The following is a 17,404-nucleotide window of genomic DNA, read 5'->3' on the forward strand; positions in this document are numbered from 1 at the left end:
TTAGTTGCCTAAGGCGAACCATATCGCCAGGAATTTGTTTACGTTGTTTGTCCAGGGACTGTATGGACATTTACGTAGTTGGCAGGTAGGAGGCACGAACGTTTTTTGATGCTTGGTTGAATGCGAGCCTGCTTATCTCACAAACACCCTGGTGTGCAGAACTTAAGGACGAAAGTAACATTCGTGTGATGTGTCACTGCCAAGGAACACAGCTCGATGAAACTTGGACAATATTTTGAAAGAACTGTTACAGTATAGTACAGAACGTAACAGAAAGAATTCGTCGGGGTGTGATCACCGCAGACAGCAATGCATGCTCTGCATCGTGCTCGCAAACTGGTCATTGGTTTGATAAGCATTTCTTATGGTAGGGCGTTCCGTTCCTGCGTTAGTGCGGTTGACAACTGATGCACGGGCGACGGCGCTTGTGGACGTGTTGCAATGCGTCTTCCCAACGCATCCCACACATACTAGATGGGATTTAACAACGGGAACGGAACGGACTGCCCATTCGCCGAATATGCTATTATTCCAAGAGCTTCTCCATCTGCGTTGTTCGATGCGGTCGGATATTGTCATCAGGAACAAATGCTCCCCTAAAAAGACGCACACGGGGAAGGAGCACATTGTCACAATCGCGTTGACCGGTGGGTGTGTAATCTTTAAAGATTTGGAAATCACTTCGTCCATACAGCATTTTGCCTTTCCACACCATAAGACCTGAACCACCAAAACGATATGTTCGACGATGTTCCTGGGTGCGTTACGTGTTCCCATCTCTCGCCGTACGTACAAAACCACTACTCATACTGAATCTTATCCGAGCATACCGAGCGAGATGGCGCAGTCGTTGGCACAGTGGACTCGAATTCGGGAGAACGACGGTTCAAACCCGCGTCCGGCTATCCTTATTTAAGCTCTCCCTGATTTCCCTAAATCGCCTCAGGCAAATGCCGGGATGGTTTCTTTGAAAGGGCATGGCCGACTTCCTTGCCCATCCTTCCCTAATCCGATGGGACCGATGACCTCGCTGTTTTGTCCCCTCCCCAAACCAACTACCAACCGTCCGAGCACGCGACCTTATTCCTCGTTGGTCCAGTCCCTGTACTCTTAAAACTATCGCAAACTGTACAGTCCTGTTGGATATGGTAGCAACTGCTCCCGCTGTTCGATGTGCATCGCTTCTTGCCTGTTGCACAATGTAGAGGTCATCTGCTGCTGTGGTTGACATCTGCATGGTGACTGCATGCGGGTAGTTTCTTTGTCCGATGACCAATACATTGTGCTCTGTGACGTGCAGCCTGCTGCACATCACTGGGAGACCTCTGGCTACATGGTCCCCCACTTTCATTCATATTCATTCGGTAGTCGTTATGTTATGGTACTTTATCTACCTCGTCCTCAATTATTGCAGAGCGATGCAATTACATTTGTTGACGCCGTTCTGTGGAAAAAACTTTTAACCAATGAGCTTTGCAAAATGTTTTTGATTGCTCGATGGATTCTCCGTGTAACTAAGCGTGCTAAGACATTGAGGATTTTTATTGCCGATGTTAGGAATACTGACGGCAGTCACAATCTTAATCCCCCTGGAGTGTTGCATCAGAGAGCCAAAAACGGTTGATCCCTGTGCAACGGTGCGCACCCAAGTTGCGCGAGTCACGTCATGACAGGTGATACACAAATGTTTCGAGCTACCTCCAGATGGCTCTGCACTGGCGAGGCACCTCTTATTTAAGCATCGCGCGACCGTGGTGTCGGCCGCATCCTCACCGCGCGCCGACGCCAAACAGTCGGCCTCCATCACTACGCGCCACACCAAACTGCACATCAGCTCGCAACGCAAAGGTAGGCGGCGGCAGAGGCTGAGCGCCAAAGCATATCCTGTCGCAGTTGATTACTAAGTAATCGGTCTACATAAAGCCACTTTACAAGTGCGTGTAAGAGTGTATAGAGGAAAGTAAGTGTACGTTTCGTGTAACACAATGAACTGATGAAAAAAAATCCTGATGATGATCAGGTAGATTGAAACCGGTAACAATAAAGTAACTTTCTTTTATTTGCAGTTCATGGTGTTATATAAAAATTACTTTCCTCAAATAACTGAACTTCTTTTACTGTGTTGATTTCTACGTGACCTGCGTGTACATCGTAACTTTCGATTTTCGCTTACGTCCGGTATTTAGGTTCTCAACATCTTAAGAGTAATCGTCTACGTCCTATGTTACACGTTACTTCTAATTACACAATACAGATCGAGTTGAACGGTTAAGATCTCTTACTAACTACGAGCGCTATCCACAAAGTACATTACGTTTTGGAATTAAAAATAAATAAAGAATTGGAAAATTTTTTCATGATATACAGATGAAAGCCACACTTATATACTAATTTTCTACATAGTTGCCATTTAAATTAAGGCACTTATCGTAGCGATGGACGAGCTTGAAAATTCCTTCGTCGTAAAATTCGGCCGCCTGCGCCTTCAACCACGTGGTTAATCAGTATCCCGGTGGAAATACGATTTTTGTGGATTTCCTGGAAAGAGGCACTACAATAAACTCTCAAAGGTATTGCCAAACTCTGCACAACCTCAGAAGAGCAATACAAAACAAGCGCAGGGGAAAGTTGGTCTCAAAGATCTTGCTGATTCACGACAACGCCCGGGCCCACACGACAAATGCCACTCGTGAAGTTCTCGAATCTTTTAAGTGGGAGTTGTTTCCTCATCCGCCGTACAGTCCCGACCTGGCACCGAGCAACTTCCACTTATTCCCAGCAATGAAGAAGTGGTTGGCTATGCAGCGTTTTGATGACGACGCACAGCTTCAAGAAGAGGTAACCACGTGGTTGAAGGCGCAGGCGGCCGAATTTTACGACGAAGGAATTTCCAAGCTACTCCATCGCTACGATAAGTGCCTTAATTTGAATGGCAACTATGTAGAAAAGTAGTATTGAAGTGTGGCTTTCATCTTTATATAATAAAAAAAATTTCCAATACTTTATTTATTTTTAATTCCAAAACGTAATGTACTTTGTGGATAGCCCTCGTAAATCAAAATATAAATAATCGCGCAGCTCGTTTCTAACAGTTGCTATACTTGTTTCCTATGTCCTGTGTAGACGAGCTACGTAGCCTTCCAAAACGGAATGAAAATTCCCGCACTAATAATACTGTTGGGAAGTACAAGTCTGCGTATAAGTTTGTCATACAGAATTGTGATTCATAACGATCGACAAACTTAGTGGCCGTGGGAGTACATTTTTATTACGGATGGGCTCTGACCCTCCATTGGAACCCAAAAGCGACATACATACAGCATTGATTCTCGCAGATTGAAAAACACAAATATTTGAGCAGTGGAAGAAAGGAACGCCAACTTGTGTGGTTCCATCCCACATTCAAGCATTTTCCGCTACAGAATAGTATAAGACCTCAAGAAAAATATATTTAAGTGTTCCTTACACGCATGAGTCGGTGAAATCTCGTACTGCCTACTTGATTCACGCTATAATACACAAATTATACGTAAACAGGTAGAGTGTGCCGAAACAATGACAAGTTTAGAAGTAAAAAGTCAAGTATTTAGCCTGTGAGACTGTCGTCTTTAGACGCGAGCCACTTTTATGAAATCAGTAGTAACATGCTGTGGAAAACGTTGTGTTGAGACCGATTAAAGAAATTTGGATCAGTTCAGCGTAGTTAATTATGTCTTGCAAGAGGCGAACTCTTCGTAACAAAAATAGGTTTGCAGCATGGAAATAGAAAGAGCTAGAATATGGGGAGGCTTGTTCGCGACGTCTAATGCGCTTGTTGCCTCATCTGTTTCTTCCAGTGGCTAGTCCCAGATATTCGACTGTCGTGGCTCTCTCGTTCCCTGTATCGATTCGCAACTTCAGCCAATAGTACCAAAAAGCTACCAAAGGTATCTCCTAAGTTAGAAACATTCACTAATCGGCTGGAGCATTATGGTTCTGAGAATTAAAAAACCTAGGTGAAATGTAAAGGGTAATATGAGTATTATTATGACGCGTTGGTGTGGATATACGTGGTGCTTCAGGAGGAATAGTAAATAGTTCAGACGGTGATGTTGTACACTAGTTCGAATAAAACATTCCATATAACATTCGTTCAGTTTTTACTGGATACAGAGACAATTTTTCATTTCGTACGTCGGTATTCCAGTTACTGTGGGTTTATTTACTGATTACCGTTTTTGTTTTGAAACCAACATACCTTTGAGGAGACACATTTCCAAAAGCGCTCCTCTGTAAATGTGTGATGTGGACGTTACAGACAGGCAGTTGATTTGGCGCATTGTGTTACCTCATCGTCCTACAGGAATCTGTTATCTAAGAATTTCTCGTAAACGAGCGTCCAGTAGTATTACAAATGGTTGCTCTGGAAACAATGTTGGGTACGTTCTTCCAACATGAAGGAACCCTGCACATGCTAGTGAGCAGGTGACATCATTTAAACCTAACATTCGCCAGAAGATAGATTGGCAGAAGTAGTCCTTATCCCTTTAGATTTTTGTGTGTGGGGATGGTTGAAAGAGAGACGAACTGATCGTTCGGATTATGAAAAGTGCTGCTCTCATTAAAGAACGCCATGAAAACATTGGGAAAACTACACGTGGTATTGTCAAGAGAATTCGAAAGGCATTGAAGTCAGAGGTGGGACGTATAATAATTGACATGTAGTAATAACAATAAATAAAGTGGCCTCAGGCTGCAGTTATGGTGTTACACGTTTTACTGCATGATCGATTTCTAGACCTCCGACTCACTCTCAGATGCGCCTTTGTGCACATCTAATCGATGGTTATTTGATACTTTCCCATCTCACACAGATTATCAACCGAAATATCGGCAACCACATCCTACGTCCGCAACGCAATGCAAGCGACACTACACCGGAGGGCAAGAGACAAAGTTGTTGTCGTCGTCTGCAGAGAACAAGAAAATAACGACTACGATGCCCCGCGGCTAACGCCAGTTATCACCGACACGGCAAGGTTCGTTAAGCTTCCAAGTGCTACCGCCTTTCGGATCTACCGAAAATGACTCGTGATGAAACTGTTGGCATGTCGTACCCATGACTATTCCAAGGTGCGGGTATTGCAGGATTACCCGCTCTCTAAAGGGGAATAAATGACTAACTATACATAACGCAAATGTTAATAAAGTTCATTGCTACGGAAGCGATATTACTTTTACAGAACTCTGTTCATCGTATGTCGGTGCAAATATGGCTCAACGACAGTAGCCGGTATTCCATCTTTACCGACTCAACGATGTCGTCAGTTACAACTGCAATGTGAACAGGAGCATCTTGACTGGAGAGAGGAACAGTGGAAAAACTTGTCTAACTAAAAGAAGTTTGACGTACGGCACTGTTAGTTGCGGATTAGTTTCATTCCTCTGACTGGAAAGCTCTCATATATTGGCACCTTCCTTCAGAATGTGGGTTCCTTAATGTGTCTGTTGAGTATTGATGGCTATGATAAGATCGTGTGGCACATAGCCCACTGTTGCCGAACAGCATCAATGGGCTCACCTAGAGTCCTATAGCCGGATTAGCATCACCAGAGATTACCGATAGGTTTGGTAACTAACCCAAAGTGTTGGTGCACAATCTTGTCATTTAACATCCAGCCAGTACATTAGCGTAAACTCTGTCGATGGGGAACCTTACCCCAATATCTCCTCCCATGACGACCAAACAGTGGCGTGGATTTTTTTTTTCCCATCGTGACAATTCGGACCGGTTACCTCAACCGTCATGCTTTAGTGCCCCCAGCTACGGTGGTTTGCCGTATGCCGTTATATGACACCTCGCTCATCATATTAGCATAATTAGTGATGTAAAACACTTTTACCATGGAAGGTACACAGAGAACTCACGGCAGTATTATTATTTTACTGAGAGTAGAATTCTGTAAGGAAGACAGCACGAAAACTGTAGGTAATATCAATCCTATTTCTTATGATTACTTATGACGAAACACTCATAACTCCAAAATATCAGTCAATTGGTTACAATCACTATATATGATGACTTGCAGCCCTTAATGGTTAATCTTTCCCCACCGGATGCACTATTTTTTAGTGATTTGAGGAGCGTGAGAAGTAATTCCCTTCAGGTTCTCGCTTATAAAGACGTTTGTCGTATATCGTCGAACATTAGCTCACAAGAAAACACCGTGACTTCTGCGTCGTTTGTGCGAGGTATAAAGAGGTTTTTTCGAAAGTGTTAGTACAAAAAAAGACCCACCACCAGCTGACAAGCGATCCATGGCAAGACAAACCTTCTACGGTGTGTGTTACGCTCATATGGACATAACTGGCAGACTAAAAATGCTACTAATAAACTTGCGCAGAATAAGATAGGTTTTTCCTCAATAATAACAAAAGCTGTGTCTAAGCACTCACGAGGGGGAAAGCGACTAGGACGAGCCGTTGTCTCCACATTTTCAGAATTATTCAGATGTTGCTAACGGAGATTATTTGGATGTGGTAGCATGCAATAGGATGCGAACCAGAGTGTTCATGAAGTTTATCTGTAAAGTGGCAAACTGCAATACAGAGTTCATTATAATTTTACAGCACATTTCGTTGGCACAAAATACGAGGGTTGGAACTTTAGTAGTGGCAACTATTTATTTGCAGCTCGTACAAAATAGATATGTGTTTCAAAGTTTTACTGACCTTCAGAGTAGTAACCGGCATTGTATATAACCCGTTGCAAGCGATGTGGAAGTCGTAGGATACTCTTAGCAGTGCCAGTTGTGTTGAAAGCTCAAGCTGCGCGTTCTATTGCCCGGCGAATTTGTAGCAGTTCTGAAGCGAATGCCGTGAAGTGTTTCATTCAGTTTAGAAATCGAGTTGAACTCAAAAGGGCTTAACTCAGGGGAGTGCGGTAGGTGGTATAGCACTTAGCAATCCCATCATTCAAACAAATCAGTAACAGCTTGCACTGTACGTGCTTGAGCATTGTCTGCAAAATGATGGCCAGGCCCTGCAGAAACTGCCGTCACGTCTGTCTCTAAGCTGGTCGTAGGCTGTGTTCCAAAAATAAACAGCACAGAGGCAGAAGTGAATACACTTTCTGCGGGACCTGACCATCATTTTGCAGGACAATGCTCAAGCACATACAGTGCAAGCTGTTATTGATTTGTTTGCCTGATGGGGCTGTTAAGTGCTACACCACCTACTGCACTCCCCTGACATAAGCCCTCGTGAGTTCAACCCGATTTCTAAACTGAAGGAAACGCTTCACGGCATTCGCTTCAGAGCTGATACAAATTCGTCGGGCAATAGACCGCGCCGCTCCAACTTCCAACCCAACTGGCACTGCTAAGATTATCCTACAACTTCCACATCGCTGGCAGTGGGTTATACACAATGTTAGTGACTACTCTGACCGTCAGCAAAACTTTGAAACACGTATCTATTTTGTACGAGCTGTAAATAAATAGCTGCCACTATTGAAGTTCCAACCCTCGTTATTAAATATACAGAATTGTATGTGTGCGATTATTCGTGCGAGTGCAAGTATCAACGTCAGAGTACTGTCTGGTGGATGGTGGTAAACCGACGTTGTGGAACAGTGTGTGTAGGTTATGAGTCAAGGAGCAGCATTTCTTCCTCACTGCATTTGATCAAAACCAGAGTTCGCACTATTTCCGAAACTGTTATAGCCCAATTGCTCCACTCTTGTTTGGTATACATACGCATTCCGTAGCTCCGGTGTAACGGATTCCATGTAACAGATGCCTTTCTGACGTATTGTTGAAGCGTTTTCCCTACGTACGTCCTCCTGAAAGTCAAATGGGTCGATACTGAAAACAGGGTCATTACTAATTACAAGTTGAGCCCTCTCACCCTATAGAAAGATGAGGCTGTGGCATCGTTTGCTCTTTTTTCTGAACTAGCTACTTTGCACGGAATGGCGATCCCTGCGTCTTACGTTTAAACCAGTTTTCTGTTTTGCAACGAACTACTGCTTCCCGGAATTCAGTGCAATTTATGTGACGCGCAGTTTTATGTCAATTTCGCATTACGTCATTATCGTACAAAGTTCAGCGAGCATCCTTGAACCAAGTCAACATCGTTTGTATTGGTACATGTGCGATACCTGCCCGTGGATACCCATACCTTTTCTTGCAGACCACGCTGTCGTACTGCTGCGAAGTATAATGATATTTTCTGTGATGGTTGCTGTTTTTGCTTTCATCCTGTATGTACCTAATCACGGCTTGCACCATTTCAGCAAAGTATGAATCCTCCCTACCTCGGTGACGCCATTTCTGCATTTGACGCCGCGCGGGATTAGCCGAGCGGTCAGAGGCGCTGCAGTCATGCACTGTGCGGCTGGTCCCGGCTGCGGTTCGATTCCTCCCTCGGGCATGGATGTGTGTGTTTGTCAAATGGTTCAAATGGCTCTGAGCACTATGGGACTTAACATCTATGGTCATCAGTCCCCTAGAACTTAGAACTACTTAAACCTAACTAACCTAAGGACATCACACAACACCCAGCCATCACGAGGCAGAGAAAATCCCTGATCCCGCCGGGAATCGAACCCGGGAACCCGGGCGTGGGAAGCGAGAACGCTACCGCACGACCACGATATGCGGGCTGTGTGTGTTTGTCCTTAGGATAATTTAGATTAAGTAGTGTGTAAGCTTATGGACTGATGACCTTAGCAGTTAAGTTCCATAATGTTTCACACACATTTGAACATTTTTTTGCATGTGACGGCACTTATTGCTTTCACCCCTAGCCTTCTCCTTCCGTTTCACTCTGTCGTCTCCAGAATTCATCGTCATCGCTACACTACATGTACGTTGCCGTTACAATCTAGAGCGTACGATTCCTACGTTCGTCACTTCCTTTTTGCTGTCTGAAATTTCGTTTGCCATTCCTGAAGATACTGCAACATTGGTGTTTGTTACTGTAGACCGCCTCTAAACACTTCACCGTCTACAGAACATGAAACGGAAAACATTCTTCCTTTGCTGCTGTAGAGCTCTTTCAATATTCACATGTTTTGACACAGCCACTACTTTTCTCGCCGTCCACCACATTGTTTCTAGCATTCTCGTGCAGTATGCACCACATTAGCTCACATGATACTCATTAGTTCTGTATAGCCCCGCTCCCTGTTGCCATTACAAGCCAATAATGTGCACGTGAGATAAGAATCGCCTGCCGGCGCTTCCACTTTAGTAAACATTCACCAAAGGCCACTCGAAGATACGCAGATTCCCATCACAGCACACATATCATCGTAATCTTTAAGATTGTGTAACTTTTTCGATGAAGATCTAGCGCTGTAAGACTCCGGTTATGTTCTGCTTGCTCATGGGATCAGTGTCACGAAGGACTAAAAAAAATGGCTCTAAGCACGATGGGACTTAACATCTATGTTATTAGTCCCCTACTTAAACCTAACTAACCTAAGGATATCACACGCATCTATGCCCGAGGCAGGATTCGAACCTGCGACCGTAGCAGCAGCACGGTTCCAGACTGAAGCGCCTAGAACCGCTCGGCCACAGCGGACGGCTACGAAGGACTGATTACTTCTGATTTGGATGGTAATGTTGAATTAATATTCTAATGTTTTTACTGATTAGCGTAATAGTGGCCATTCCATGACGCTTCCTTATGGTACAAATGTTCCTTTCTGACTTCCTGTCTCGTCCAGAATTAAGTATACAGCTCCGTCTGCTCTGAAGTCTCGACCCAATGGCATAGCTGAACAGGCATATGCTAGTACTTCATTTACACAACTACAGCGAGTCGAATGTTTGGTATAGCAGAGCGACTTCGATAATACAACGCTAGACAGCCCGCCACAGGTCGCGACAGAAAACTTGTTTATAAATGAAGCACATGGTAGGTACGAGCAGATCCATACAATGCAGCGCTGCTGTATCCCTACTCCGGCTGCAGTGTGGAGCAGTTGGCTGAATAGAAAAGCCAGATTTAAGATTTTGAACTTGGCTGCGCTTCAGCAACTGTGCGTGAAAGAGATTCAATGAATTGGAATTAATAGCCTACCAGTTTCAAAATACATGTTTATTAAACCTTGACCATGATTTAGACAGTTTTAAAACCGTTTTCTTCAGAAGGTATTATAGGTAGAATCACATTATCTGTATCAGATGTGGGAGCCTCTGACTCTGTCCAGTACATGTGCGTGTCATACACTTAATAGCCATTTAAAATAAATCATTTAAAAGTAGTTGCTCTCTACTGTAGAGCTTTGTATTAAAACTTTTTAAAATACCACACATTTGACAGTGGATGCAACAAAGTGTAGTGTGCCACTTGATAGTCCGCAGCTCGTGGTCGTGCGGTAGCGTTCTCGCTTCCCATGCCCGGGTTCCGGGGTTCGATTCCCGGCGGGGTCAGGGATTTTCTCTGCCTCGTGATGACTGGGTGTTGTGTGCTGTCCTTAGGTTAGTTAGGTTTAAGTAGTTCTAAGTTCTAGGGGCCTGATGACCATAACTGTTAAGTCCCATAGTGCTCAGAGCCATTTGAACAATTTTTTTGTGCCATTTGATAGATTAATACATGTATGACATTAGATATAATACTGGCATCGGATCTTTCAGAGCTTAAGTACGTCACGTACAAACCTTGTGACATGTGCCACGTTAAATAAACTTGTATTATGCAACTGGCTGGCCACAGCCAGATGTGGTTTTTTTTTTTTTTTTCGTCAGACTCTTCAGACATAGCTGTGTGGTCTCCAAGCGTTTGCTTCCAATGCCTCTATACTTTACAGTGCCAGAGGAATTCACTACGAGAAGACGACTCGATATGTGTCGAACGCCCAAAGTGTATGCAACTCACCTGGGTCTCGTTAACTACAAATAAAAAAAAATGTTCAAATGTGTGTGAAATCTTATGGGACTTAACTGCTAAGGTCATCAGTCCCTAAGCTTACACACTACTTAAACTAAATTATCCTAAGGACAAACACACACATCCATGCCCGAGGGAGGACTCGAACCTCCGCCGGGACCAGCCGCACAGTCCATGACTGTAGCGCCTTAGACCGCTCGGCTAATCCCACGCGGCACTACAAATAAATCTAATAATGAAGGTCGAAAGACAGTCAAGACAATACTTGTACAATTACTAGGAAAGTTTTAAGGCATAGTATCCATGGCAATATAAAAATCTTCAATAATTAAAGTATGCGAATGTAGATAACGCAACAAACTAGATAAGCCTCTAATGGTATTTCCATATGAAAGTATTTGCAAACGAAGAGAAGTGTAAAGACAGTGAAATTGGAATTACATGATATTTTCAACAGGCTACAGAAGGAAAAGTATCAGAAATAAAGTACTTCATATATTATTTTCGATAAGTTATGGATATCTTCGTTCGACATGACTCTTAATGTTAGTGAAGGAATCGGAAACGTAATCTTTTTTTCGCGAACACTACTCTTTCAGCTGAGACACCTAAACACCCTTCAATGAAATAAGCCAAGCTCACGTACTTCTGAAAGTGCTTTGCCACTATCTTCTTTCAAGCTGTGGGTGACATACCACACATGTAACGAATCCACATGGAGGACTGTCATCGTCTAATGTGCGCTGCAATGCTGTGTGCGTGTGTGTGTTCTTTTGGATGATTAAGAAATCGAGCTGCCATCAAACCTAAGGCTGCCTTACTAGCCATCTTCGTATTTCAGCTGGTATCGCCCTTATTGGAGGTGATATCGTCTTGCCTCCCTCCGAACATTGAACTAACTCACTAAGCCAGTTACAGGGGTGCCCACAGTTTGACGTGGATTCCGAATCACGGTGCAGTTCGAGTTTTTTATATTAACAAACATTGCCGGAGGGGAAACAGGTGCGTATGGAGATAAAAATCCTTGGACTGACTATGTATCGAACCACAGGCTTTCGAATTCATAGCCTGGCATTAACCAATCAGTCATCGAGCCACACCTTTGTGAAAATGGAAAGACAGATAAAAGTGAAACATTGTCGTGGCACACTGGCAATTTCTCTCCAGTACTGCGTAGATGTCCGCCAGGATTCGGCACCAGTTAGGACGCTTGGGTGGTCATCAGCACACTCATTTCATTGTCCTCGATAATGACACGTAATGGTGATAGGGAAGTGAACTCGACAGCCAGCCAGATTTTCGTCGCGAAAATTGCTTCCTCCATAAGCACTCAAAGCAGTTACTTAACACTAACTCACAAGCGAGAGCGACGGTGATCTAGTATAGACACGAAACCTTATGTTGATACCGACCTGTGTAGCACGAAAAGCAAATTACTTGAAACTGTTTGGTTCCAGAGACCGTTTCAAGTCTCAAACATCTATGATGAATGTACGCAGACTGAAGCGACGAATAAAAGTTTGTACAAAGGTCGGGATTCAAACCCGGATTTCCTGCTCACTAGGCAGATGCTCCCTGGCACAGTGGCTTTGTACAACTGCATGGACTCCCCTAGCACGCCCCCCTCCGCAGTCCAAATTCCAAATCACGCCTCAGCCAACTACTATTCCCCGTAAACTTGAACAGCATTGCAGAGGCTCCCAAACGGTGTTAGAATAGCACTTCAGCGTCGAAAGAAACGGGGGATCCTGTCTCAAACTCTAGCACAGATGCTGAAGTCAAGTGAGATTATATGGTTCCAAAGATCTTTCTAAGTCTCAAACATCTATGACGAATAAATGCAGACTGAAGCAACGAACGAAAATTTGTACAAAGTCCGAGATTCGAACTTGGGCTAGGGCGTGGATGGGAATGTGGATTGAGGAGGGAGGCGTACGCGGGTAGTCCGTGCAGTTCTTCGAAGTCACTGTGGCTGGGTGGCATAGTGGTTAGTGCATCTGCCTAGTACCTGGGTTCGAATCCCGGCCTTGGTTCAAATTTTCTTTCGTCGCTTCAGTCAGCATATATATAGATAAAGCAAATTGCAAGGTCTGCATTGTGAAATTGAAAGCACTTTTAGATACGTATGCGTAGTATTCCACAGCCGTTGTCACAGTCAATAAAATTCTTCTGGGTATGTGACCGCATGTGTAAAATTCTCCGACGTGTCGGCCAATGGTGGCCGAAACGCCGGACAGTTTTACACATTGATAATGCGGTCACATACCCAGAAGAATTTTATTGATAGTTCTTGAGACATTCACAAAAATATTGTGGTGCAAGCTACCTGAATTGCTTCGGGACTTGTCGCTGGTCTACGAAACAACACCAAGAAGCATAGCAAAAATTAAAATTTATTTACTGCACGAATGCAGTATATGAGGAAGAAAACTTGATTAAACTTGTAAGTGATTTGGGGCTACACAGTGTGCGAAATTTGTAACACAGAGTTGTCACCTCTTACAGCTCAAATACCTATGTAGCAACCGAAAACTGAGTCGAAATGAGCCTGGATGACGTCAAACACGAGTGCGTCACCTGTCACTTCAGTCGTAGTGGCTGGCGAGTAGTAGTGTGCCAGACTTCGGCGACTCACAACCAGATGTTGCTAGTGGACCAGGTCTCTGAAAAACTTGCTGGCCAGGACAGTAGTTGAACACTCATTGTACTCAGGTAGGTCAGGAGCGCACGCCCGGCGTATGGTCCTGCGTTATCTTGTTGAGAGATGGAGTCCTCCAAGACAGGGCACAGCTACTTGCCTTAACAAGTCACAAGTGTAACTCCTGCTTCCTAATTTACAGGCAGTGTGAACCAGAGGTGTTCGTGTTGTGCACCCAGTAACACCCCATACCATAATGGTCAAGTGCTGTGCCCGTATGCCGATGACGTATGTAATATGGCAACGTTCGTTCTCCTCGGAGCGTCCACAAATGGATACGTCCATCGTGGTGCCATAAGTATGACCGGAAAGGCGACCTGGCGCTACTACTGTGCCGAGAGTCATCAGCGCGCCTCTCCCGTTTGCCGATTCAAGGGAAGCCGTAGTGCTCCAGCCGTCGCAGTACCGCTGTAGGTACTTGTGTCGCTATAAATAAGCCCTTTAGCTGACTCAAAGTACGTGAAGTGGCTGTACGATCCTGTACAGCCGTGCGAACAGTATGTCTGTCTTCTCTGGCGCTAGTCGCGCGGGGCCGTTGGGATCTTACACGTGGTTGAGTATAATCTTTCTTAATATTTATTGGCTCTAAGAGAGTAATTTGGCAAGTCTGGTGAAAAGCAAGACATATGTTTGTTTTGTAAAAAGCTCAGCCGGCCGAGGTGGCCGAGCGGTTCTAGGCGCTACAGTTTGGAACCGCGCGACCGCTACGGTCGCAGGTTCGAATCCTACCTCGGGCATGGATGTGTGTGATGTCCTTAGGTTAGTTGGGTTTAAGTAGTTCTAAGTTCTAGGGGACTGATGACCACTGCAGTTAAGTCCCATAGTGCTCAGAGCCATTTGAACCATTTAAAAAGCTCACCTTACTTCTCGACATAGTTTCATTTGAGGGATATACACTTGGTCCAGTGATCCTGCAGCTTTTTCATCCCATCGGAAAAATAGGTTCTGCTGAACTCTGTAAAATACTCAATGACTGCTGCTAGGAGTTCTTCATTTGGTGAAAATTTCTTCCCGACAAGCCAAAGTTTTATGTTAGGGAACAGGAAGAAGTCACTTGTGGCTAGGTCTGATGAATAGGGTGGATGAGGAACCAATTCAGTGATCAATTCATGCAGTGTCGCCATTGTTATCGCTGATGTGCGAGATGATGAATTATCCTGGTGAAAGAGCGTTATTTTTAATTTTTCATTCTTTTTAATAGTGCCAAACTTGATCTTTTTTCAGCCAACGCAAGTTTCAAACGATCCAACAATGAAGTACAACAAGGTCCAGTTATGGTTCTGTATTATTCCAAGTAATCTATCAGAGTTATTCCTTGGGAATCGGAAAAAAACAGTAATCATCATTTTACCAGCTGACAAAATTGTCTTCGTCTTCTTCGGTGCACTTTCACCAGCCTTTGACCACTGTGTTGACTGCCGTTTTAACACTGGTGTATAATGATGGATTCAGGTTTCACCAATAGTCACAAATGGACGTAAATGACGGACTGCGATTAAACATCGCCAGACATTGTGTTGAAATGTGACGGATGCGCTCTTGGTTGCCTTGAGCAATCAGGGCACCCACCTCGAACACAGCTTCTTCATAGCTAATTCTCCGTGCGGGATATCATGCACTCGCTCCGTTAAGAAGTCTACAGTATCAGCAAGCTCATAAATTTTTATTTGGCGATCTTGCATTGTCATATCACGGATTTTATCAATGGTTTTCTTTGTGGTGACCTCAACTGAACGGCCGGAGCGTGCATCGTTTTCGGCGTTTGTCCGACCACATTAAATTCATTAACCCAAAAGTAAATGGTCTTCAATGATAGTGCAGAGTCCGCGTGAACTTCATTCAATTCTCGTTTGATCTGTGTGGCAGTCCAAACCTTCAAATGAAAATGTTTGATAATGACACAAAACTAGGTGATCTCCATTTTTAGTTGTAGTCAACACACTGACCAATTCAGACGGCTATCAACAATGAACGGTACGATAAACATTGTTGAATTACTTTATACGATCCTTGGAGTAATCAAGCTTACCAACCACGAAGGGCCAAAAAAAAAAAAGGTAGCTCCAGTATTTCATGGAAATTTGACATATTTATCAAACTACCCTTGTAAGTCAAAATTAGTTCCCTCGTCAGAAATAACTTAAAGAAAACTACGTTAATCTTTTGAGTTCCTCTATATGCTGGGAACCCCTTGGTGAATTTGTAACTCACTTACTCCGAGTTAATAATAGATATTACGTAACATAGCTTAAAGATACTTTGTGAGTGTTAAGTTTATCAGTAGCAGCACCTATGTGTACCAACCTTTCATGAATCCTCGTAAATCTATCATTTAGGTGCACCATGAATTTCAAGATAAAAATGTATCCACAAATTCTCCTAAGTCTCGTGGATCAGAACTGAGGAGCAAAGTATTAATCTTGCTGATACCACTAAAGACTTTAAGTCACGGATCCTTACCCTAACGAAGGCCGTGTGCTAAATGAAATATTGTCGTACTGCTGAAGAACGACAATATGAGATTTTAGTCTATGATTAACTTGATTTCGATAACTCGATTTTTTTAGACGAGTGAGAAATAAATGTTGCCCAGTGAGAGCAGATTGGATTGTCTTCTATTCATCTACATCTATAGTCTGCAAATCACACTTAAGTGCCTGGCTGAGGGTTCATCGAACCACCTTCACAATAATGCTCTATTATTCCAATCTCGAACACCTCGTGGAAAAATCGAACATCTTTATCTTCCCTTGCGAGCTCTGATTTCCCTTATTTTATTATGATGATCGTTTCTTCCTACGTAGGCTGGTGTCAACAAGATATTTTCGCATTCGGAGGAAAAAGTTGGTGATTGAGATTTCGTGAGAATAATCGGCCGCTACGAGAAGCGCCTTTGTTTTAATAACGTCCACCCCAGATCCTGTATCATGTCAATGACGCTCTCTACCCTATTTCACTATAATATAAAACGGGCTGCTTTTCTTTGAACTTTCTCGATGTACTCCGTTAACCCTCTCTGGTAAGGATCCCAGACCGGGCAGCAGTACTCCAAAGGAGGACGTACAACCGTAGTATAGGCGGTCTCTTTAGTAGATCTGTTACATTTTCTAAGTGTTTTGCCAATAAAACGCAGTCTTTGGTTTGCCTTCCCCACGACACTTTCTGTGTGTTCTCCCCAATTTAAGTTGTTCATCATTGTAATTCCTAGGCATTCGATTGAATTTACAGACTTTAGATTAGACTGAGTTATCGTGTAACCGAAGTGTAACGGATGATCTCACACTTTTCTTTATTTAGCGTCAATTGTCAATTTTAGCACCCTACAGATATTTTTTCTATTTCGCTTTGAAATTTGTTTTGATGTTCTGGTAGGTTACAAACGACAGCATCATCTGCAAGTAACCTAAGACGGCTGCTCAGATTGTCTCCTAACTCGTTTATATGGATAAGGAACAGCAGCGGGCTTATGACACTACCTTGGGCCACGCCAGAAATCACTTCTGTTTTACTAGACGACTTTCCATAAGTTACTACAAACTGTGACCTCTCCGACAGCGAATCACGGATCCAGCCACATAACTGAGACGATTTGACTACATGCCGCCTGTGTGGCACAGTGTCAAACGTCTTCTGGAAATCTACTGCCGCAAATACATATACATCATTAGCAAACTATCAGTCACTACAGTTAATCCATAATTCTACAAAGTGTGGAGTCGTGTGTTGTCGTCCGAAAAGCAAGGTTGCATAGCAAGGTTGGTACCTCGCAACGCAATCACAAGAAAAGACAGTCGCTAGAAGCCGGTTCGGCGGGTGAGTGACACT

The 17,404-nt window shown here is 43.7% G+C and overlaps 1 protein-coding gene across 1 annotated transcript in view; it reads left to right on the forward strand.

Moving 5' to 3' along the window:
• The first annotated feature begins 1,768 nt into the window (after positions 1 to 1,768).
• The window catches only part of LOC126236076 (sodium-independent sulfate anion transporter-like), a 169,290-nt gene continuing 153,654 nt past the window's right edge, over positions 1,769 to 17,404 (forward strand). The window contains exon 1 of the mRNA XM_049945136.1: positions 1,769 to 1,848. The gene's annotated coding sequence lies outside the window, so the exon portion shown is untranslated. The remainder of the gene's footprint in view (positions 1,849 to 17,404) is intronic.

This window comes from Schistocerca nitens, chromosome 2 (genome assembly GCF_023898315.1).
Source record: "Schistocerca nitens isolate TAMUIC-IGC-003100 chromosome 2, iqSchNite1.1, whole genome shotgun sequence".
Lineage (NCBI taxonomy): Eukaryota > Metazoa > Arthropoda > Insecta > Orthoptera > Acrididae > Schistocerca > Schistocerca nitens.